At 44.5% G+C, this 23,575-nt stretch overlaps 1 protein-coding gene across 17 annotated transcripts in view; it reads left to right on the top strand.

Moving 5' to 3' along the window:
• The window catches only part of SIPA1L1 (signal induced proliferation associated 1 like 1), a 350,322-nt gene that overhangs the window by 132,745 nt on the left and 194,002 nt on the right, over positions 1-23,575 (top strand). For 10 of the 17 annotated variants that reach the window (XM_075927300.1, XM_075927304.1, XM_075927312.1 and 7 more), the window contains one exon: positions 7,581-7,689. The exons of the other annotated variants lie outside the window; for them this stretch is intronic. The gene's annotated coding sequence lies outside the window, so the exon portion shown is untranslated. The remainder of the gene's footprint in view (positions 1-7,580; positions 7,690-23,575) is intronic. 17 annotated transcript variants of the gene reach the window in all.

Raw genomic sequence — 23,575 nt, 5'->3', positions numbered from 1 at the left:
GGTGGAAGTGGATGAAGGGTTTAGGGTCAGTCTGGTGGCAATCAGTGCTTTAGGCAGCAAGGAATTGTTCTCAAATCCCGATGTTTGTGAGGACTCTCAGCAACTGGATGTGAAACATGAGGAAAGAAAAGAGACGCGGGCTACATTGCTGTGAAGGTGGGGAGAGGGTCTGTTGGCGGCCCTGTGGGGCACAAAGTTATATTGCAGCCAAGGGAAGCGGATTCTGGGGGAGGGTAGAGGCCATGTGGGACAGTTAGTCACTATGCATTGCAACAGAGTGGGGTGAGTGGAAGTGTGGGTGGTAAGTTGCTGTTGCAGTGGGGTGGAGGAGGGGCAACGGCTTGGGAAGTTGCTTTTGCAGCCGTAGGCATGAGGAAGTGGTGGCATGGGATGATCAGAGGCTGTCTTGTGAGTTGGCTGAGCCCCGCCTGGGTCTGCATTATGTCCAAACAGAGCATCTATGTACATAGAGATATCAAGAGTCTTGCTGGGAGGTGGTTTTGAAACTTTGGCTTATGTACTTATCAATTTCTGCATGTTAGGACTGCCATTTCCCCACTGCCATGGTCTGACGCTCTCCCAAACTATTCCTCAGACTGTGCTGCCAGACCCAAGGCAGCACAGAGTTTGGCTGCATAAGGAATGGGGCACCCCTCTGCTCACATGCAGAAGCTGAGACCAGCTTTGCCTGTTAAGTCAGCAGGGATATGTCAGCCAGAGTAATGGCAGCCTGTGGACAAGTGTAAGATTATTACAGATTGGTTGCATATGCAGCTGCTGCACAAGCCCAGACTGTGTGTTCTTGGGGATTCCTTCCCTCCCCCAACCTTTTAAAACTCACCATGATAAGAGGGTCTAAAGAGAGCTGCGTTTGCCTCTAAGGTTACAACAAAAGTGGCCAGAGATCTGTTCAGAGATCTCTGTGTTAGTGAAATGTTCAGAGATCTGTGTGTTAGTGAAATGTTAAAATCTATCATGAATAGTACAGTCACTTCATTGTTAGTTACTTTTTCCAGACTAGACCTTGAGAAATCATGCACATTCACCAGCAGACAGACTCCATCAACTAAGGAAGAAACTGCGGAAGACAAGGGAGAATCTGGTCAAGGGTGTGTTGCGCCACTCAACACTTCAGGCAGAGAAAAGAGAGCAAAAAAGAGCCACAGAGATCGAAGCAAGAACACAAACAGCTGAGCTCATGCTAAAGCTCATCAAAGACTAAAATAAGATGCTGAAGTCTTATCAAGATTCAAAGCAAACATAACCAGAGACCTCACTGTCACCACATGACTAACTCTTTTCACAGCAGCCGTCCATCCATGTCCACACAGTCTCCATAGCCTCACATGCAAAATTCTTTATCCGGTAACCCTCCCTTGATACCCACACACAAATTTTCTCAGTCAAGTAATGTTTTTTTTCCCCCATCATGGTCCACTTCCTATGAAAGCAGCTGTGACTTTAACAGCTGGACATTAACACCATTGTGAGGTTTTACTTTAAGCCTTACCATTCCTTACAACTGAACATACTGACTGAAAGACCTCAATAAAGACAAATCTGATGCAGGTTTCCATGAGTTAATTTGTGCAACACAACTCTCACCAATTGCTCTGGCCCGTATAGAAGCCTACAATATCCCTTGGGTTTCACTGGAATGCCTCGCTCAGGCTGAGCAGAGGAATGAGGCTGGGAAGTAAACCCAAAACACACAAATGTCTGCACCCCTCATTGTCCAAGTGATTCTTTAGACAGTTCCCCCCGATATTGATGGCTACTCTGGGGGCTCCTCTGACAGCACAAGTGTCTCGCTTTGTTTTTCCCACTGCCAATGTGTCACCTTTACACTAAAACAAATTATGTAAGCAACAGCATGTGGCCAGCACCTGTGGGATATGATTCTCCAAAAGGTCCAGCTAGCCAAGCAGACACCTCCATCTAACTTTCAGTATGCCAAAGGCACATTCTACAACTGTGCAGTATCGGCTTAGTCTATTGTTGAACCAGTCCTTAAACTGCTATCCAGGTGCCCTGTGTAAGGCTTCATGAGCCAGGGCTGTAAGGGATAAGCCGTGTCACCTAGGATCTCTATGGACATTTACACAGATACCTGGTAATTTTCTGGTCTGGAAAGAAAGTCCCAGCATGAAGCTTTCTAAGCAGGCCACAGTTGCATCATGCACCTTTCTAGACCACTCCATATTTATGTCTGTGAAATGCCCATGGTGTTTTACAAGTGCTTGAAACACCATTGGAGAAGTACCCTTATGATTGATGTACTCTGAGACAAGCTGGGGTGGCACTACAATGGGAATGCATGTGCCATGGATTACCTGGCAGTTTGGAAAGCCCACGTTAGGAAAGCCAGCCATTATGTCATCTACATTTCCCAGAGTCAGTCCTACACAGCAAATTGTGATTTATTGCCCTACACTCTTGTGCAAGTGCTGCCTCCTCCTCCCTCCCACCCATGGTAGACTTTGCCATTCCAAACTGATTTGCAACTGAATGGTAGCAATTGAGTCTCCAGCCTCCACAAAGCAATGGCAACATGCTTCTCTATCAAGAGAGCAGCACTTGTTCGGTTGTACTTGTGCCACATGTCAGGGATCAGCTCAGCACACAGCTCCAGGAAGTTTGCTTTATGCATCCAAAAGTTCTGTAGCCAATGGTCTTCCTAACGTCTGCATGATTATGCAGTCCCACCACTCAGTGCTGGTTTCCCTAGCCCAAAAGTGACTCTCTATGGTGCACCGCTGATCTGTGACAGCCCAATACAATTCATTGGTATTGTCCTCACCATTGCCATCCACTTCAGAATCTTCTTCCTCTGTTAACTGCATAAGTAGCTATGCTGCAACGTGCAATGTCCTAAGTACATTGAACACAGCATGGGAGAGAATTGTGCGATCCATGATTTCTCACAGCAGATGCTGGAGTTTGCAACAAGGACTGTGATTCAAGTGGTATGAAAGTAAGCCGGAAGCCCAAGGAGGGCTGGGAAGCAAAAAGGTGGCTTGCTGGGACTTTTTTGTTTCCAAAATGCATTGCACTACATTGTGCATTTATTCCCACATTGCTTAGCAACTGAAAGTGACGCCAAGCGCTGTAGGATGCTCACCCACATTGCTGTGCTGTATCTGTCAACGGGGTGTGAACAATGTGGTCATGCAATGTTGACAATGGGTGGCAGAAAAACAGGCTTGATCGGTTTTTACTTTTGGCAACTTTTGCATGTTGCCCAGCCTTCTCAGTATAGACATAGCCCTAATGAGAGTTTTTGCCTGATAATGTCTTGCTGCTTTTTAATATAAGCATGACGAAATTCAGTTAGCAGTAAATGATCACACTCATTAAGATGAGTCTTCCATTTTTGAGGTCATTGACAAGGTTTAGAAGAAGAATTCTTCATTATCTTTTGTTGAATTTATTTTATGGAAAGTCCGTATGTAATATGCTGTGTTGCTGTGCTGTAGATCACATATTCACTATTATAACTGCTTACCTCAGAGGCAAATACATTTTTAATGCTTATAGGCTAATTAACACCTTAGAGTCAATGTTAAATAAATTAAATTTTCCTCTTTTGTGCAGTTACGTATTAACTTAGTTAACTTGCAGGGCTATATTTTCCCCTTAACTTTATATCTATAAAAGCCCATTTAGCTTGCAGAACATATTCATGGTAGTGATTAGTAAGCCAGAAAGAATAATACCTGACTTCTACATCCTAAGTCAAGTTTGCAGGGCTGCTACTTAGGGACAAATGAATAAATGATAGCTTGTACCTGAAATTGAGTAAATATGATCTTAAAAGCAACTGTAAACATGGAACCTCATGAGTCATTAAAATGTCTTTCCAGAATCCTGATTTAAACTCTTGAGTTCAAACAAACACCTCTGTCACATATTGAGAACTGCTTTCTGTTTGTATACAAATGTGGAAATTTTATAGGATTTACCAAACTCTATCACAGAGATATTATTTTAATAGCAAGATTGCATTTTGTGCCTTCTAGACAGAGTTTGAATTACTCAAGGAAGTAAGGTTCAATTTGTTAAGTGGATTGATGAAGAGGATAAATTGAAGGGGAGCTTTTTCTTGTTAAAACTTATCAGCATTTAGATTTGAACTTTACAGTGTTCAGGTGTAGGATTCCTAATTTCATTAACTGAATAGTCAGGCAATCTGTTAAGAACTGGTAAGAACCCACTTCTGATTTTTGCAGTAAACTAGTAATGCCAACTTTTGGCCAATAAAAGTGCATTTTTTGTTTTATGCAGGCTTCATGATAGCAATACACGAGATGTCTTATATGTTCCATTATCATAGAACAGTAGAACTGGAAGGGACCTTGAGAGATCATTGAGTCCAGTCCCCTGGCCTCACAGCATGAACCAGTACGGTCTACTCTAGACCATCCCAGATAGATGTCTATCTAACCTGCTTTTAAATATCTCCAGAGATAGAGATTCCACAACCTCCCTAGGCAACTTATTCCAGCGTTTAAGCAGCCTGACACTTAAGAAGTTTTTCCTAATGTCCAATGTAAACCTCCCTTGCTACACTTTTAGCCCATTGCTTCTTGTCCTATCCTCAGAGGCCAAGGAGAAAAATTTTTCTCCCTCTTCCTTGTGAGACCTTTTAGATACCTGAAAATCACTATCATGTCTCCTCTTTGTCTTCTTCTTCCCAAACTAAACAAGGCCAGTTCTTTCAGTCTTCCCTCATAGCTCATGTTCTCTAGACCTTTAATCATTCTTGCTGCTCCTCTTTGGACCTTCTCCAATTTCTCCACATCTTTCTTGAAATGAGGTGCCCAGAACTGGATGGACACAGTACTCCAATCGAGGCGTAATTAGCACAGAGTGGAAGAATGACTTCTCGTGTCTTGCTCACAGTACTCCTGTTAATGCATCCCAGAATCATGATTGCTTTTTTTGCAACAGTGTCACACTGTTGACTCATATTTAGCTTGTGGTCCCCTATGACCTCTAGATCCCTTTCTGCCGTACTCCTTCCTAGACAGTCGCTTCCCATTCTGTATGTGTGACATGGATTATTCCTTCCTAAGTGGAGTACTTCACATTCGTCCTTATTGAACTTCATCTTATTTGCCTCAGACCATTTCTCCACTTTGTCCAGATCATTTTGAATTATGATCCTATCCTCCAAAGCAGTTGCAACTCCTCCCAGCTTGGTATCATCTGCAAACTTAATAAGTGTACTCTTTATGCCAATATTTAAATCATTGATGAAGATATTGAACAGAACTGATTCCAAAACAGAGACCTGAGGAACCCCATTTGTTATGCCCTTTCAGCTGGATTGTGAACCATTAATAACTACTCTTTGAGAATGGTTATCCAGCCAGTTGTGCACCCACCTTATAGTAGACCCATCTAAGTTGTATTTGCCTAGTTTGAGAAGATGATCATGCAAGACCATATCAAATTCCTTACTAAAGTCTAAGTATACCAGGTCCACCACTTCTCCCTTATCCACAAGACTCGTTATCCTATCAAAGAAAGCTATCAGATTGGATTTACATGATTTGTTCTTTACAAATCTATGCTGGCTGTTCCCTATCACCTTACTATCTTCCAGGTGTTTGTAGATGAATTCCTTAATTACTTGTTCCATTATCTTTCCTGGCACAGAAGTTAAACAGAGTGGTCTGTGGTTTCCTGGGTTGTTCTTATTTCCCTTTTTTATAGATGGGCACTTATATTTGCCCTTTTCTAGTCTTCTGGAATCTCTCCCAACTTCCATGATTTTTTCAAAGATGATAGCTAAATACCTCCTCTATCAGCTCCTTGAGTATTCTAGGATGCATTTCATCAGCCCCTGGTGACTTGTAGACATCTAACTTTCCTAAGTGATTTTTAACTTTTTCTTTTTGTTAAATTTTGGTAAATTTTGAAATCTAGTGTTTTTTTTCTTTTAACAGATGATTGGGTAAGTTAAATAGCCAAGTGTTTATCTTAAAAATAGCAGACTTACCCAGCATTGCTTGGTCCTTGCGGGTAGGGGGCTGATAGTATGGGGGTGCAGGAATCAGGGCAGGACCCTGGGGATGGGGAGGGGAAGTGTAGAAAGCTGGGGTTTGTGAAAGTGAGAGTTGTGGGGTGAGAAGGGGCTTAAGGCGTGGGTCCCATCTAACATGGGCCTTTTTTCCCCCAGTCCTCCCCTCCGGCTACCAAGGACATTTTTTCTCCCCCAAACCATCTCCCCTCTAGCTGTCAGTGGCCTCCTCCACCCCCCCTCCCTGCTATGACCAAGGGCTGGGAAGGGGAAAAAGGTTTGGTGCAGGGGGCGTAACTTACTTGGTGTACTGGCAGGCAAGATGATGGAGATCCAGCCTGCTGGCCACTCGCTTGGGGTACAGCCCTTCACAGTGAACACTCTGCAGAATAGCTCTCTCCTGTGTGCTCACTGCCACCAGTGGCCACTCTCATATCATGTGTCTCCAAACAGCAGCCCCTTCTTTTGTATGTTAGGGAAAACAGTTCCTTTCTCAGGGCTTCTGGTTGTCCTGTCACTACCAAACCCTGACCTTGGTTTAACTTAGGAGAAGAGGAAGCTGCATACCAAGTTTGTTGGCCCCAAGCTCTTACTGTTTAGGAAGAGTTCTTTAAATAAATGGACTTGCAGACAGACAAACTCTAAAATATATATAGATGGCCATAGTTTTTGGTGCCAGATGTTATATTCAAGCCAACCTCTTACAGAAAATGTGTACATATTTGAAAATGCACTTTGATCCTAGAATTGTGTAGTTAGCTTTTTATGTAATCTTATATTAAAAAAGAACAAAGGTAGCAAATGAGGCACCTCAAAAGTCAGGAAATAATGTAGTTAAGACTTCCTGGTCAGGCACCCTTAAATTATATCATCACATTATATAGGGTGGTCAAATATTGGAATAAATTGCCAAGGGAGGTGGTGGAATCTCCCTCTCTGGAAATATTTAAGAACAGGTTAGATAGACATCTGTCAGGGATGGTGTAGACGGAGCTTGGTCCTGCCTTGAGGGCGGGGGGCTGGACTTGATGACCTCTTGAGGTCCCTTCCAGTCCTATTATTCTATGATTCTATGATTATTTTCCTGTTGAACTTTTCCCTCATTCAGAGTATAGATGGGATGGTTTCTGGTGAATGAGGCACCTATTTAGTATTTTATTTTGTCGTATTTGTCCAATGAATATAACCTGTCTGTCTCACTACACGCATTCTGCCTTAAACAACTCAAATATGCTCAGTTTTGTTGGTGTAAATTCAAAGAAGAGGAGTTAATTTAACTAGATTTACTGCAGGTAATAGTAAATCTATTTTTGCCCAAAATAAAGCATAAACCTGCAAGAGATGGCTCATTCACTATATATCCCTGACTTAATGTTTGTGCATGAGTCTAACCCATGTGGTGAATGATGCAGGGATATAGTAATGATCTGTATACATACAAGGGTAGTTAGGGTTGGATGAACAACCTTCACTTTGCCATTTCCTGACTTTTGAGTGCTTCACTGTGTAACTTTGATATTTTAAATATTTTAATGTGGATTCTTTTTTTTTAAAGGCAAATAATAAAATTGAAACGTGAAATTCTTTGCTAGATAGCAGAAGAACTGTGTGATAGTCAAAAGGCACGCTGAGTTAGACAAAATATCGAATCACCTGTTGTCCATGTAAGTATCTGAAATATCTTTACTTTTTTTTATATGTTCTATTCTACAAGTGAGTGTAAATTACACTTAAGTTATTTGTTTATATAAAGAATGGATGAGTAACTTGACACTAAAAAAACACACCATCATTTTTAATTTGGAGAAAAATATCTGCATGTATGCCCAGAGTTTTAACAATCTATGCCTTGGGCAAATAAAAACTTAACCACACGATTGCAATCTTGGAACTATTTCTCTGAAATAATTAAACTTTCTTCCTCAAACGGCAGTGCTTTGCAAACTAGAGCTGGTTTTGATTTCTTTAAGTTTCAGTATCTGTATTTGTTCTCATTCTCTTCATATTTTGCATAGTTTAAACCAGTTTTCCACAACCAAACAGAAAAAAGCCCTCTCATTCCCAATACCATTGAACAGAAACATGATCAGGAAAAAAAAAATAAAATAAAAAAACCACAAACAACATTTAACTGTGAAAATTTGGGGAAATTTTTCAACTACTGGAAAAGTAAATGATTAGCTGTTTATCATTTTATACTCCGTAATAATTCTGATTTGTACATATTTGGTATGTTAAAATGCATTTATTTAGGTAAACGTGTAACTGCTGAATAGGCTGCAATTTCAACATAACATCAGTTAGCACCAATCTTTAATACTGTCCGTGTTGAGAGAGAAGAATGCCCCCTTCCAAATTCTTAGCATCTCCTTCATTAGTGTCTAAGGTCTGCAGATATGGGGCATGGTATGAAAAATTTGGTATTGACTATTTAATATATATTAATTGGTAAAGCTAATGACTTAAATACTCCTTTCCTAATCTCTGATAAAAATGTAACAAGTATTTAAAATGAAAGAAATATAAGTGTGATGTTTTTAACTTAGCCAACACCAATCCTGATTACGAAAGCTCATGATATTGTATATTTTTGTTAGTCTCTAAGGCAGTGGTCTCCAACCTTTCTACACCTAAGATCACTTTTTAAATGACAAAACAAACCAAGATCTGCTGCCCTAACCCTTCCTCGAAGCCCTGCCCCTTTCTCTCTGTTCTCCTCCTCTCCATCACTTGCTATCCCCAACCCTCATACTGCTGCTTTTTTTCCCAATTCTACTGTAGGAAGAGGTTTTTCCAACATTTGGCCTGTTTAGACTGGACCAAATGTAAGAAAAACCCCTTCTTTTGGAAGCCCCCTTATTCCTCGTGGAAAGAGGAATATATGGGTTACCTCTTCCACTAAAAAAAGTGGAAGAACAAACGCATCCCTGGATGCAGAAGAGTTTTTCTGGGATATTTCCGGATTCTGAAAAACTCCTGCAGTCTAGCCTTACCCTCGCTGGGTTGAGACCGGATGTGTAGGCTCTGGGGTGGGAATGAGGGATTTAGGTGTGGAAAGGAGTGAGAGGTGCAAGGTCTGGGAGGAAATCTGGATGCAGGAGGAGGTGGAGAAGGGAACGCTGACTCGGGGAGGGGGCTCCAGGCTGGGCAGTGATGGGGTCATATGGTGGGTTGGGGTACTAAGCAAGCCACAGGCTTGTGGATATGAGGGTGCAGGAATTTGGGTTGGGGTATGTGAGGGGCTCAGGGCAGGGGGTTCCAGTGTATGATAAGTTCAGATCTAGGGTCTGGGGCTGTTGTAACAGGCTGGCTGAAGCCTGCACTATGGGCGGCGCGGCCCCATCCAATCTGCCAGCTGGAGAAGGAGCAGAGCGCTGCTGGGGATGGGGAACTGTGGCGGTTCTCAGTGCCGGGCTGCCTGCGTGCAGCTGCGGCGTGAGGAGGTGGAGCGCCGGCAGACGCCAGGACGCTGGCATGATGTGGCCCCGCCTATTTTAAAGGACCATGACAGCTCAAGTCTGGCTGCGTGTCCCTGGCTGCGGCGTGCGGCGGAGCCAGGCCCCGCCCTGCAGGCTCCAGTCCTGCCACGGCCTCAGCCCCTCGCTGGCGAGAGACTGCTCCCTGCCAACTGCCTGGCTCACTGCGCCCGCCCCGCGCCCCATCTGGCTCCCGCTGCCCATTCACCACGCTGCCCCTGCACCCCAGATCCCCTGCTCTCCCTCTGGCTCTGCGCCACTCTTGCACCCCACACCTGCTCCCCCCGATCCCTGCTCCCCCCCAGCTCTGTGCTGCCCGTTCCCTGCACTGCCCCTAGACCACGATCCCTCTGCCCCTCCCATTCCCCGTGCCTCCACCATACCCCACACACTGTTCCCCGCGATCCCTGCGTCCCTCTGCCACTGTTCCTCCTGTTCCCCATGCCACACCTGTCCCCCCCACACTTTTCCCTGCACATCTCTGGCTCTGTGCTGTCCCTGCACCCTGTTTCCCCTGTGGTGCCCATAGGGAGAGGCTGGACAGGGCAGGGAAAAGGCTTCTGTGACCCAGCAGCGAGTGAGGGGGGGACTTCACTTGAAGCGCTTTTGCCTTTATGGGAAAAAAATGAATGGAAATGCTATTTGATATTTATAGGGCTAAAATGCTGGGACAAAAATGAAAACAAAAAAAATTGCAAAATGCAAATGTGTAAAAGACAACAAAAAAGGCGGGGGGAATGTTTTGCTTGGCCCTGGGGGAGGGAAAGCGGCTGGGCTGGGCTGTGGGGAGGGGAGGAGGAAAATATAGGGAAGGGGCTTGTGCTGAGGGGAGGGGGAGGAGAGGAGGTCAGGAGAAGAAGAAAGAGGAAGGCACCAAGGGTGTGTCTAGACTACATGCCTCCTTCGACGGAGGCATGTAGATTAGCCAGATCGGAAGAGGGAAATGAAGCCGCGATTAAAATAATCGCGGCTTCATTTAAATTTAAATGGCTGCCCCGATCTGCCGATCAGCTGTTTGTCGGCAGATCGGGGCAGTCTAGACGCGACGCGCCGACAAAGAAGCCTTTCTTCATCGGCACAGGTAAGCCTCGTGAAACCAGGTTTACCTGTGCCGATGAAGAAAGGCTTCTTTGTCGGCGCATCGCGTCCAGACTGCCCCGATCTGCCGACAAACAGCTGATCGGCAGATCGGGGCAGCCATTTAAATTTAAATGAAGCCGCGATTATTTTAATCGCGGCTTCATTTCCCTCTTCCGATCTGGCTAATCTACATGCCTCCATCGAAGGAGGCATGTAGTCTAGACACACCCTATGTGACAGGGGTTCAGGTGAGACAAATCCCAGGGGGCCAAGTGTAGACAATGAGGAAAAGGGCAGGAGGGGAGAGGTGTCAGTGGGAGGGGGGCACAGGGTGATGCCGGGAGAGGAGAGAGTAAGGGCACTGGGGGCTAGAGGGAGGAGGGGGAGGTGCTGGGAAAAGGCTTGAAAGAAAGAGTGGGCATGAGGAAGGTGGGGATGGAGCAAGGCATGTGTGAGAGTACAGGGGACTGGGGGTAGAGGCTGCTGAGGGGGTGGGTATCAGGGAAAAAGAGGGCAAAGGGGGCAGGGAAAAAGAGGGAAGGGGGAGGAACCAGGAGTGTGCAGGTGCCAGGGGATTCTGGGGGCGAAGCAGAAGGGGAGACACCTGCAGGGGAGGGACCAGCACCAGAGGAGAGAGGCAGGGCAGGTGTGCAGAGGGAGGTGTTGCGAGGGGATGAAGAGGGGTAGCTCACATGATCAGTGTGGGGCTACTGGAGGAGTGGGCACAGAGGGGAGAGAAGGGCTGGTGGAGAGGGGCAGGTCTCAGGAAGGCTGAGGGCAGCGAGGAGGGCAGGAGTCAGGACAGTAGAGGAGGGTGAGGGCTTGGGAGGCAGCAGGCACCGAGGGAGCTGATGGAGCAAGGGGAGGAGACATGGCAGCAGAGAGAAAAGGTAGAGGTTTATAAGGTATTTATTAATAACTTGGGTGATATTTATTAAGAACGTATTAGTAATTGCTGTTCTTGTTCTTATTCTTATTCGGAATTTATGCCATAAAAAACCACTTTTTTGGGGGGAGGGAGGATGGCGAGTCCCTTTTTTGTCTGGCAAGTAGGGTTTTCCATAATTTGTCGAGCTCTGGTAATGTGGCCCCAACTGTGCTGGTGGGAGCAGGGGACATGGTATTGGGGAAGGGTGCCAGGGGGTACCGGGACAGGGTGCTGGGTAGGATGCCAATGGGTGCTGGGGCAGGGGACAGGGTGCTTGTGGGTGCCAAGGCAGGAGACTAGGTGCCAGGGCAGGGGACAGGGTGCTGGGGCAAGGTGCCAATGGGTGCTGGGGAAAGGGACGGGGGCTGGGGCAAGGGACAGGGTACCGGGGGAAGGGCCTGGGGCAAAGGACAGGGTGCCAGTGGGTGGTGGGGCAGGGTACTTGTGGGGGTCTGGACAGGGGGAGTGGACAGTGACCAGTACCTGGGGATCCTGCAGCTGCAGGCCAAAGCCCAGGAAGTGCATGGGCTGCTCCCCCGAGCCCGAAACAGTAGCACGGTACCTGAAACACTGGTTTGTCGTGTGCCTGATGCCTTCCTGTGTGTGTGGGAGGGGGAGGGGGAGTCCCAGACGCGCCAGTGCTACCTGGCGCACTGGAGATTTTATTCCACTCTGCCTTCATGGGGGGGGGGGGGGGGGGGAGCGGGGAAGGGAGTCCCAGACCTGTGTGCGGGGAAGGGCTTGGGTGTCCAGGACTGCGCTGGCTCTGGCTGCTCAGGCAGCTCATGCTGCCGCAGGGAGGGGAGAAGTAAAGGTGCAAGCTTCCCGAGCGGTTGCGGTTGGCATGGTCTGGGACTCCCCTCTCCTCCGCAGGCAGATAGCAGGGGAACCAAGTCACCAGCACGCTGGCTCCAGCTGCTCAAGCGGTTGGGGCTGGTGTGGTCAGGGACTCTCTCCCCTCTTCCCCTCCCCCCCAGGCAGGAAGCAGGGGGATAAAATCTGAGCAGCTGGAGCCGGCATGCTGGGGACTTGATTCCCCTGTTGCCTGCCTGTGGGGGGGGGGGGGGGGTCCCAGACCACGCCAACTGCAACCACTCGGGAAGCTTGCACCTTACTCCTCTCCCCGCGGCAGCACGAGCTGCCTGAGCAGCCAGAGCCAGCACAGTCCGGGACACCCAACCCCTTCCCCACGTGTAGGAAGGCAGCAGAGGAATGAAGTCTCCAGCGTGTGACAGACCCACATTTTAGGTACCACGTCAGCTGTTCGGGGGGAGGAAGAGCAGCCCACGCACTTCCGGTACCAGGTGTGCGGCTGTAGAACTCTTCCCATCCCGCTGGAAGCCTGCGCTACCCCGTTGTTCCTGGAGGTAGCATCAGTGTGGCATTCATCTTGGGGGTAGGGGCATTGAGGGGAGGGCCCCCAAAAGCCTCGCAATCGATCCTGGGGGCCAGACCAGTCAACCAGCAGATTGCGATTGACGGGTTGGTGACCACAGCTCTTAGTTATCACAGGACTACTCATTGCTGATAAAAGATCTGAGCAAAAGTGGATTTTCATTTAATTGACATGTATGGGTTTAGAATTATGACTGTCCTTAGCTGGGATCATTTCCGTCAATGGAAACTTTGATTTTGTCCTCTAGATATACAGCAAATGAACTGTCAGCCCTTCCAGATTATAATACTGTGCTAAATCAGACATAGGATTGTCTTTCTGAATAATGGTGCAGTGCTTGTTCCTTTCCATTTCTCTCACTTCATCTCCTCAGTGCTTCCCTTTCCCTCTACCCTTTGTTGAGAATCAGAAGTTATACATAAGCCTAAGTTTGATATTTAAAGGAAAACTCTGCTGTTTTCCAAAACAGTGGCCTAAAAGCTTTCAGATTTATATTTTCAGTTTTCTTTTAAAAGTTTCAAATTCTGGCCCAAGGACTTACAGTGCAGCTTTAAGGCCATTTGTATTCCTGGTAATCTTAGGAATTCATCACCATCTTGTTTTGATTTGTACGCACGTGCATTTGCAAGCAAATATTTTCCCGTTGTATGGATGATGTCTTTGTTTCTATATGTGTGCATATATCTCTGTCTCTATCCTTATATGTCATGTGGCTATAGCTATTTTAATCCCAGGATATTAGAGAGAGAAGGTGGGTGAGGTGATACCTTTTAATGGACCAACGTCTGTTCAAGTCAGTGTAAATTACATTTCTTGATGATATGAAAGTGAGTCCCTCCCCTGAATAAGTTACATCTTAAAAGCTGTATTCGTGCCATATTGTGTCAGCAGAAGAGTCTTTCACCAACATAGATTCTACTCTCGCAGAGTTGGAATAATTATGCTGACTGGAGAAAACTTTCTTGTTGGCATAATATATCTTCACCAGATATGGTACAGTGCATGGACATGCCCTGAGAGATCCATTCAAAATACATCACTAAACTCATCAGTTTCATCCTCTACCCATATTTTTATGTTCAGCAACACTTTGTCTAAATCATGGACACAGACATCAGTACTGAGATGACCTTTCAATATACTATCATCCTCTGGACAAATGCGCCACAAAACCAATGATATACCTAAGATGATGATGTTTTTATCCTCTAAAGGTATGGTTTAAATTCCTTCATAGATTTCTACCACAACTTTCTGCAACTTCATTAAACTCCCTTTGGAACACTCATAGACTAGCATCAACATCCCGAACATTACATTCACGTTCAGCAGTGGTGTGACACTGCATAGCAGGGTACCAGCTCAAACCTAGGTGGCAGGCTAGGTTGCTCACACACTGATAGAAACCAAAGAAATGTTAAAAGGTGTTCAGGCCAATTAATTTCTTAGATTATTAAAAAGGGAAATGTTATGACATAGCATTTATGTGGCATATGCCCCAATAGTTACATTAGTGCTAACAGCCTGATAATTAGTGAAATGCTGTTGTCTTCACTCAGCTAAAAGTTTATTTGTATTGGACTTAGTTATGCCTAGATCTAATGGATGTATCCGTGTTTAGATATAAGTTCACTTAATATGTAAAACTTTATGAAAAACTAATGAAGGGTTGCTTCTGGCTATCACATCGTTTACCTTCTGGAGATTGGAGCCTTGAAAATGTCAACTTCAGAGCAAGAGCCATTAAACAACGATGGATTTACAGCCTCAGTCTGTATTTTTGTCATTAAAGAATGCACCCATATGAGTTAAGATGCTTGTCAAAATGTCTTTTATGAGCAAATGCTATAAATATTGATTCAGAGGAATAAGCCTGTATATGTGGACCAATTAATTCTGAAAAGGTAGAATTCTGAGGAAGTAGACAGAGGTCTTCAAAAACATTTTGGGCAATTCTGAGACACTTATGTAGAACCAACAGATACTACATCTCTGCTATCATTTGGAATATAAGCTCTGACTCATCTGTTTATGTATTTTAACCACTTTAGCCTCTCAGTATCACTAATTTCTTTTTTCTTAGCTAATAAATCTTTAGTTAGTTTACTAAGAGATTAGCTATCATCATTGTTCTTAGTGTGAGATCCAGAGTATCTGTTGACCTGGAGCAAGTGACAAATCCTTTGGGGTTGGGAGTAACCTAATGTGTGGTGAATTCTTATTTTAATAACCTTTTATCACAAAATACAGTTTGTCTGGGTTTTAGAGTAGGGGTTAGAAAATCAAGGGGGACTGTGACTCCATGGCTAATATAGTAATCCAGGAGTGCACAGTGGTGGTGGTTTGAATGCTTGCTCATGCCCATTCAGCTTAGGTGTGTGTACATACCACATGCACTGGTACCAGAAGATTTTTCTTCAGCAGTATCCATAGGGGACTGGATCTGGCACCCTCTTGCCATGGTATATGGGGCAGTAGCAGCTCCCCCCACCCTCCGTTCCTTCTTGCCACTACTGACAATGCTGGAGCTGTTACTGCTTAAGCTAACACTGTTGCTTCTTTTTCATTTGAACTCACTTTGTTACAGAATACGTAGTTTTCAGCTAAGGTATACTATTTTATGATTACAGACTTTGCAAGTCCTGTTTGGGACCCTGTGCCCCAGGCTTTAAGCCCTGTGATCACTGTAAGAGGCCCATGCCTTTTAATGAGCCACATAACAGCTATTTATGGTGCTTAGGTGAAAGCCATATCAGCCACATAGGCTTGTTGGTGAATGACAAAGAATCCATGTTAATTCTGATACATAGGATAGACTTCATCGGAGCGGTGCTCAACTTGATCCCTGTCCAAGCATTCCTGCCATTAGAAAGATTTAGGGCATTAGCGGACCTCATTGCAGAAGTATCCATGTTTCCTCTGATTCCACATCCAGGGTTTGCTTGCGTCTCCTAGGTCATGTGGCAATGTGTACATATGTGGTGCACTATGCCAAGCTCCAGATATGATCCTTGCAGCAGTGGCTGGCAACAGTCTACTCCCAGTCCAGGTACCCACCTGGAAAAAGTAGTCCCTATCCCCACACCGATACTAACCTCACTATGATGGTGGACCAGCCCCACGAATATCCGGGAAGGGGAGTCCCCTTCATCAGCACTCCTCACTCCATTGAATTGTATCAGAGGGGTAGCCATGTTAGTCTGGATCTGCAAAAGTGACAAGGAGTCCTATGGCACCTTATAGACTAACAGATGTATTGGAGCAGAAGCTTTTGTGGGCCCACTTCTAGCAGCTGATCTGGACGTGTGAACACTAAGGGTGTGTCCAGACTCCATGCCTCCGTCGACGGAGGCATGTAGATTAGCCAGATCGGAAGAGGGAAATGAAGCCGCGATTAAAATAATCGCGGCTTCATTTAAATTTAAATGGCTGCCCCGATCTGCCGATCAGCTGTTTGTCGGCAGATCGGGAGAGTCTGGACGCGATGCCCCGACAAAGAAGCCTTTCTTCATCGACACAGGTAAACCTGGTTTCACGAGGCTTACCTGTGTCGGTGAAGAAAGGCTTCTTTGTCGGGGCATCGCGTCCAGACTCTCCCGATCTGCCGACAAACAGCTGATCGGCAGATCGGGGCAGCCATTTAAATTTAAATGAAGCCGCGATTATTTTAATCGCGGCTTCATTTCCCTCTTCCGATCTGGCTAATCTACATGCCTCCGTCGACGGAGGCATGGAGTCTGGACACAGCCCAAGAGAGGAGAAACTGCTTTTGTAGTTGGCTAGTTGGTGTCAAATTTGCAGATGAACTGTAGCTCAGCAGTTTCTCTTTGAAGTCTGGTCTTGAAATTTTCTTTGCTGCAGGATGGCTACCTTTAAATCTGCTACTGTGTGTCCAGGGAGATTGAAGTGTTCTCCTACAGGGTTTTTGTACGTTGCCATTCCTAATATCTGATTTCTGTCCATTTATTCTTTTACGTAGGGACTGTCCAGTTTGGCTGACGTATATAGCAGAGGGGCATTGCTGGCACATGATGGTGTATATTACGTCAGTAGATGTGCAGGTGAATGAACCAGTGATGGTGTGGCTGATCTGGTTAGGTCCTGTGATGGTGTACTGGTGTAGATATGTGGGCAGAGTTGGCATGGAGGTTTGTTGCATGGATTGGTTCCTGAGTTAGAGTTACTGTGGTGCGGTGTATAGTTGCTGGTGAGAATTCACTTCAGGTTGGCTGCTTGTCTGTGGGCGAGGACTGGCCTGCCTCCCAAAGCCTGTGGAAGTGAGGGATCATTGTCCAGGATGGGTTGTAGATCACTGATGATGCATTGGAGAGGTTTTAGCTGAAGACTGTAGGTGATGTCCAGTGGTGTTCTGTTGGTTTCTTTCTTGGGCTTGTCTCGTGGTAGGAGGCTTCTGGGTACATGTCTGGCTCTGTAAATCTGTTTCCTCACTTCCTCATGCGGGTATATAGTTTCAAGAATGCTTGGTGAAGATCTTGTCGGTGTTGGTCTCTGTATGAGGGGTTGGAGCAAATGCGGTTGTACCTTAGTGCTTGGCTGTAGACAATGAATCGTGTGGTTGTCCAGGATGAAAGCTGGAGGCATGAAGGTAGGCATAGCAGTCGGTAGGTTTTCAGTATAGGGTGATGTTTGTGACTGTCACTTATTTGCACAGTGGTATCCAGGAAGTGGATCTCTTGTGTAGACTGGTCCAGGCTGAGGTTGATGGTGGGGTGGAAGCTGTTGAAATCATGGTGGAATTCTTCCAGAGTCTCCTTCCCATAGATCCAGATGATGATGAAGTCATCAATGTAGCGTAAGTAGAGAAGGGGCGTTAATGGACGAGAACTGAGGAAGAGTTGTTCCAGGTCAGCTGAGGAAGCGTTGTTGGCATATTGTGGGGCCATGTGGGTGCCCATAGCGGTGCCACTGGTTTGGAGGTATATATTGTCATCGAATCTGAAATAGTTGTGTGTGAGGATAAAGTCACAGAGCTCAGCCACCAGTTGTGCTGTGGCATCTTTAGAGATACTTTTCCTGACAGTTTGTATTCCATCTATGTGTGGGATGTTTGTGTAGAGAGCCTCTGCATCCATGGTGGCGAGGATGGTGTTTTCTGGAAGATCACCAATGCATTGTAGTTTTCTCAGGAAATCGGTGGTGTCACGGAGATAGCTGGCAGTACTGGTGGCGTAGGGTCTGAGTAGAGAGTCCACATATCCAGACCGTCCTTCAGTGAGAGTGCCAATGCCCAAGATGATGGGGCATCCAGGATTTCCACATTTGTGGATCTTGGGTAGTAGATAGAATAACCCCCGTCGGGGCTCTAAGGGTGTGTTGATTTGTTCCTGTGCTTGTGTAGGCAGTGTCCTGAGCAGATGGTGCAGTTTTTTAGTGTACTCCTCAGTGGGATCTCAGGAAAGTGTCCTGTAGAATTTGGTATTGGAGAGTTGTCTGGCAGCCTCCTTTTGGTAGTCAGACCTGTTCATGATGACAACAGCACCTCCTTTATCAGCCTCTTTGATTATTATATCAGATTTGTTTCTGAGGCTGTGGATGGCATTGCGTTCTGCACAACTGAGACTGAGGCAAGTGATACTGTTTTTCCACAATTTCTGCCTGTGCACGTCGACGGAAGCAATCTATTTATAGGTCCAGACTGTCATTTCGACCCTCAAGAGGAGTCCATGTGGAGTTCTTCTTTTTGTGCTGTTGGTGGGAGGGTATCTGTGTGTCAGTGTGCTGTTCAGTGTTGTGTTGAAAGTATTCTTTGAATCGGAGACAGTGAAAGTAGGCTTCCATATCACCGAACAACTGTATCATGTTTGTTGGGTGGTGGGGCAAAAAGAGAGTCCCCACAAACTTGTTTATGAAAGTCTCCAGATTGGAGAGCTCTTTTTTGATGTTTTCCTGTTTGCTGTACAGGATGCTGATCAGGTGGTTCCTCAGTTTCTTTGATAGTAGCTTTCCTGTGGGCAGTGGCATGAGCTAAACGAATTTCCAAACTGCAAGACTTGAGTCCAGAGCCGCTGTCTTCTATAAGGACAAGGTTCAGCTCTGGCCCCACCCAGCTTTTCTTTCCAAAGTCATGTCTACTTTTCATATGAGCCAGGACAACTTCCTTTCTGGCGCACATCTCAATCCAGGACATCTGTTGAGTTGCAGTGTGGTCCTCTGTACACACATTCATGGCCCACTATGTCATCACTCAGCAGGTCAGAGGCACCACTGGGTGTGGCAGTACTGTGTTGCAATCTACATGTCTATGAGCTCCTGCCTGCCTCCATGGGTACTCCTTGGAGTCACCCAAGTTCAATGGACATGAGCAAGCACTCGAAGAAAACAGTTCCCTTTTTCTGTAATGAGTATTCATTGTGATTGGTAGCTTGTGTGAGGGCTCTGGGTGGCACTTACTTCAATGAGGGATGAGGAGCTCCCTGGAAACAGCAAAATTCCCCTCCTTCAGCTCCTACCTCTGCGTGCTGGCTCTGCCTGCTGGCACTACTCCACATGCCCATTGGCCATGGTTTCTAGCCAGTGGGAGCTGCAGAGCTGGGGTTTGGAACATGGGGCAGTCAGCAGAGCTAGGAGCTAAGGGAGGGACATGTCACTGCTTCTGAGCAGCCAGGTAGGGAACCTGCCAACCTCCCCCGTCACTGGCCCAGGACCATTGTGGGTCCAATGTGATCACATCTGTGGTGCTCCCCGAATCACTTCCAAGCACCCATAGCACCCCTTCTGCTGCCCTCCCCCCAAGGTTTGGTCATGAATACATAGTACCAGTCCATGGCGTGATTACAGGTGTGAATTTATTTGTGATCTGTCCATGACTTTTACTAAAATACCAATGACCAAAACACCTCCTTAACTAGAACCATACTCAGTGGAGGCCCAATCTTGAACCCTCGCTTCTGGATTTCAGCCATGGCTCACAATTGGAAGCAAGCTGCCCATAGACAAGAACATGCTAACTAAAAGCAATACCAGATACTGCCAGAACAACAGATGCAAAAACATACCTTCACTGCTGTAGTTGTGGCTCCACCATCCCCAAGAAAAGCCCCACACTTTTCAAGATCTATGGATCCTATGTATGCATTTCACAACATTTGGTATACCTCATTACTGCATTAAATGCTCCAATAATATCTATGTGGGTGCTCTCGAATGAACTCGCACAGGAAAAAATGATAAAAGATTAAAAACACCTTATTTGCTGGCTGTGGATGAATACTTTCCACAAAGTGATTACTCTGTATCTGACCTATCAGTCTACATCCTCAAAGGAAAACTGCACCATATTTTCAAAAGATGAGCCTGGGAGCTTAAATTTATTACTTTGCTAAACACTAAAAATCATGGACTTAACAAAGAGACTGATTTTATGGCTTATTATAACAATCTGTAAATCAGTAAACCCCCCTTTTTTGGTCTTATCACTATAGAGGTGCTAATGAGTCACTCTGCCTTGAATAGTTCCTTACAATATGTGCTTATGATAAAGAATCTATTCCACCCTGCATTTTGTTATGAAGCTGGAAACACCTTTCCCAGACTTGAAGATCTTTGTGTGGGGAACAAGTTAGTGCTTGGTTCCCTCCCCCTCCCCCCGCGCAGAAGTTGGTGAAATAAAAAATATTACTTCATCCTCCTATGTTTAAGGAAATATCTACCAATTACCATAGAACAATTCAGCATAGGTTGATGTTTAAAGACACAACAGTCGTAATAGAGAAAATAATGAATGGATGATAATAAAATCAATGTTGTGCTAATTTCCATAAAAGGATTTGGAAGCAGATTTTGGGTTCTTTTCACACTGTCAAATATTGCTACTTAGGGATCTCTGCAGCTTACCTAGTGATTATAACGCTGTATCTAGATCTGTACTTTTCCCCTGAACCCTGAGACACGTCAGTATTCTTCAGTTAAGGAGTCCCTTTCTTAGGATGGTATTGTATAACATATTTTGCATTTTTATTCAGTTTCTAAAATGACACTCTTGCAAAAATATAAGAAGGTAATTAAACATTTTCCTGTCAGTAGCCAAGTTCTTAAAAAAGAGACAACTGAAGTATCACACTGTACCGGATCCCACAGAGCATGATAAAGGATTGCTGTGTTTAATTTTGCTTATCATTTGGATCTTTTTATTGACCAAATTTGCCTTCTAAATTTTGCTTTAGTAGGCTCCTCCTGGCACAGTACTTGGTTTATAACAAACAGGTGCTATTTGTATTTTAATAGGCTAAACCTTAAAATGTTTATTTAACAAGAAACTTAAGTGTTTTCAAATAGTTTTGAAATAATTCATCAGCACTGTTAATTCCCTTTTAGAAGTTAGATTTTCCGTATCCATTTAATCCTCTATTGATTAAAAAAGACTGTCTAATGGAATTTGAATGTTATGTGAAAGGGGTGCATGATTCTGCCAGTTTATTTATAGACCTATGTCAGCATCCAAAAAATTGCCTATGCAATTGAGACCCTTGTAGACAGTTTAGTAGCAATGCAAAACAATGAATAGTCATTGAGACTGGACTATTATCTCGTTACTGGAGATGGGTCTGTAAAAGTAACAAGTGAAACATATTGGTAGAATATTATAAGTGAACCTGCCATTGTTTACTTTCTTCCTATGAAGTGGTTAAAATATTTCATTTTCAGTGCTGTATCTCTGGTACCTTTCACAGATATTTGATCTGCAAAGGACTATTAAAAATTAGGTATATATCCCTTTTTTTAAAAATTTTCTCTCAGGGGTGGCCCCAGAGCGTCATCACACCCCTCCCTGTTCCCCATGGTGCTACCTCACTAACTAGACCAGTGTCAGCCCTCCCATAGTGTCAGCAATATTGATGCCCCAGAGGCATTCCAAAGCAAAAATAATACACCGTCCCTTCCTCCTCCCAGAGTAGCTAAGATTTAGTTGGGGAATTTATAGTACTGGTCATTGACAAGTGAATTTTTGGACCTGTCAATTTTTGTTTATTGCCTGTGACCTGTCCATGGCATTTATTAAAAATAGCCATGATTAAATCTTAGCCTTACTCATAGATATTGTAAGTTCTCTTAGATTAATTGGGGGTGGAAAGACATCAGTGATTAATGTTCTAGTGAAAATAAACTAAATGGGGTAAAGGAAAAACAAATTAAAAATGGCATATTATACTGTATTCCTAAAAATAGTTTTCCCTTGTAGTTGCTTAGTTTTCACTTCCTTGTTTCAGTAGCAGTTGTCCATGCATCATAAGTCTTCCAGGATCTATCAGACATCCAATTTTTCAATATGAAAAACCATTGGAAAGGTATCTTCTCTGCCATATATCTGCCACTTTACCCTTTTTCTTTTTTAAAATGGAAAAGGGAAAGGAGACCCAGCTTATAGACTACCTTTATAAAGCTAATGTTTTCTTTTATTACAGGACACTATTACATTTATTTACAGAATGTACAATCCAAAAGTAGCCAAATAAATCATTAATATTACATTCCTATTGACTATAGTAAAGTTACTTATATGACAGTAGTTTGTTTGCAGGAATGAAGCCTAGAAATTTTCAATTGAACCAAACACAATCTGTGCAACAGTATTAAATATTTTCCTCAAATAGGTATAGTCCAGTAATTTAGAACAGACTTAAGTAGTCCAAACAATTGGTTATGACAGCGCATAAAAAGTGGTTCGAATGATCAAATATATGTAAAGAATGGCATGTGTTATCCATTACACTAGAAGGGAAATCTACCAGAGGCTCAGCTGTCTGACGGCATTCTGCTTCCAGCTGCTGCTTCTCTTGTGGTCCACACCCAGATTCTTTTGAAAGGTATTTGTGGTAATGGGCAAGATGAGTTTATTCTATGCTGCTTGCATTTTATAGAGAATCCAGATATTTCATAGCAAACTCTGGTAGATTTATGATAGATCAGATTTTGAGTCTAAACTATGCACATTTAGAAAGGACTGATTTTTAAAAAAAATAAATTGTATGAGTCCATTATTGTACTAAAATGGAGTTGCCAGCTGATCTGATTTTATGGGATAGATTCAACTATTGGCATTGTGCTTTCATGTTGTAGAAATAATACTTAAAGAATATTGCCAAGTTTTAGAATAGTTAGGAAGCAGCATAGTGATGTGCTATTCGATACAAAATGAAACACATGGAATTTGCTTGCTGTTTAACGCATGGAATTTGGTAATCATTTGAGTTCATAAAAGGGTTATTGTGAGGAGAAAGGAGAAACATTGTGGCTGTGTCTAGACTGGCAAGTTTTTCTGCAAAAGCAACTGCTTTTGCGGAAAAACTTGCCAGCTGTCTACACTGGCCGCTTGAATTTCCGCAAGAACACTGACGATCTCATGTAAGAAATCAGTACTTCTTGCGGAAATACTATGCTACTCCCGTTCAGGCGAAAGTTCTTTTGCACAAAAGCTTTTGAGCAAAACTGCCAGTGTAGACAGCTAAGATTTGTTTTGCGCAAAAAAAGCCCCGATTGCGAAATGGCGATCGGGGCTTTTTTGTGGAAAAGCACGTCTAGATTGGCACAGACACTTTTCCACAAAAAGTACTTTTGCGGAAAAACGTCCGTGCCAATCTAGATGCTCTTTTCCGCAAATGCTTTTAACGGAAAACTTTTCCGTTAAAAGCATTTGCGGAAAATCATGCCAG

Source organism: Pelodiscus sinensis, chromosome 4 (genome assembly GCF_049634645.1).
Source record: "Pelodiscus sinensis isolate JC-2024 chromosome 4, ASM4963464v1, whole genome shotgun sequence".
NCBI lineage: Eukaryota > Metazoa > Chordata > Testudines > Trionychidae > Pelodiscus > Pelodiscus sinensis.
The sequence above is the reverse complement of the archived record's forward strand: the minus strand, read 5'-3'. Positions and strand labels throughout refer to the sequence as shown.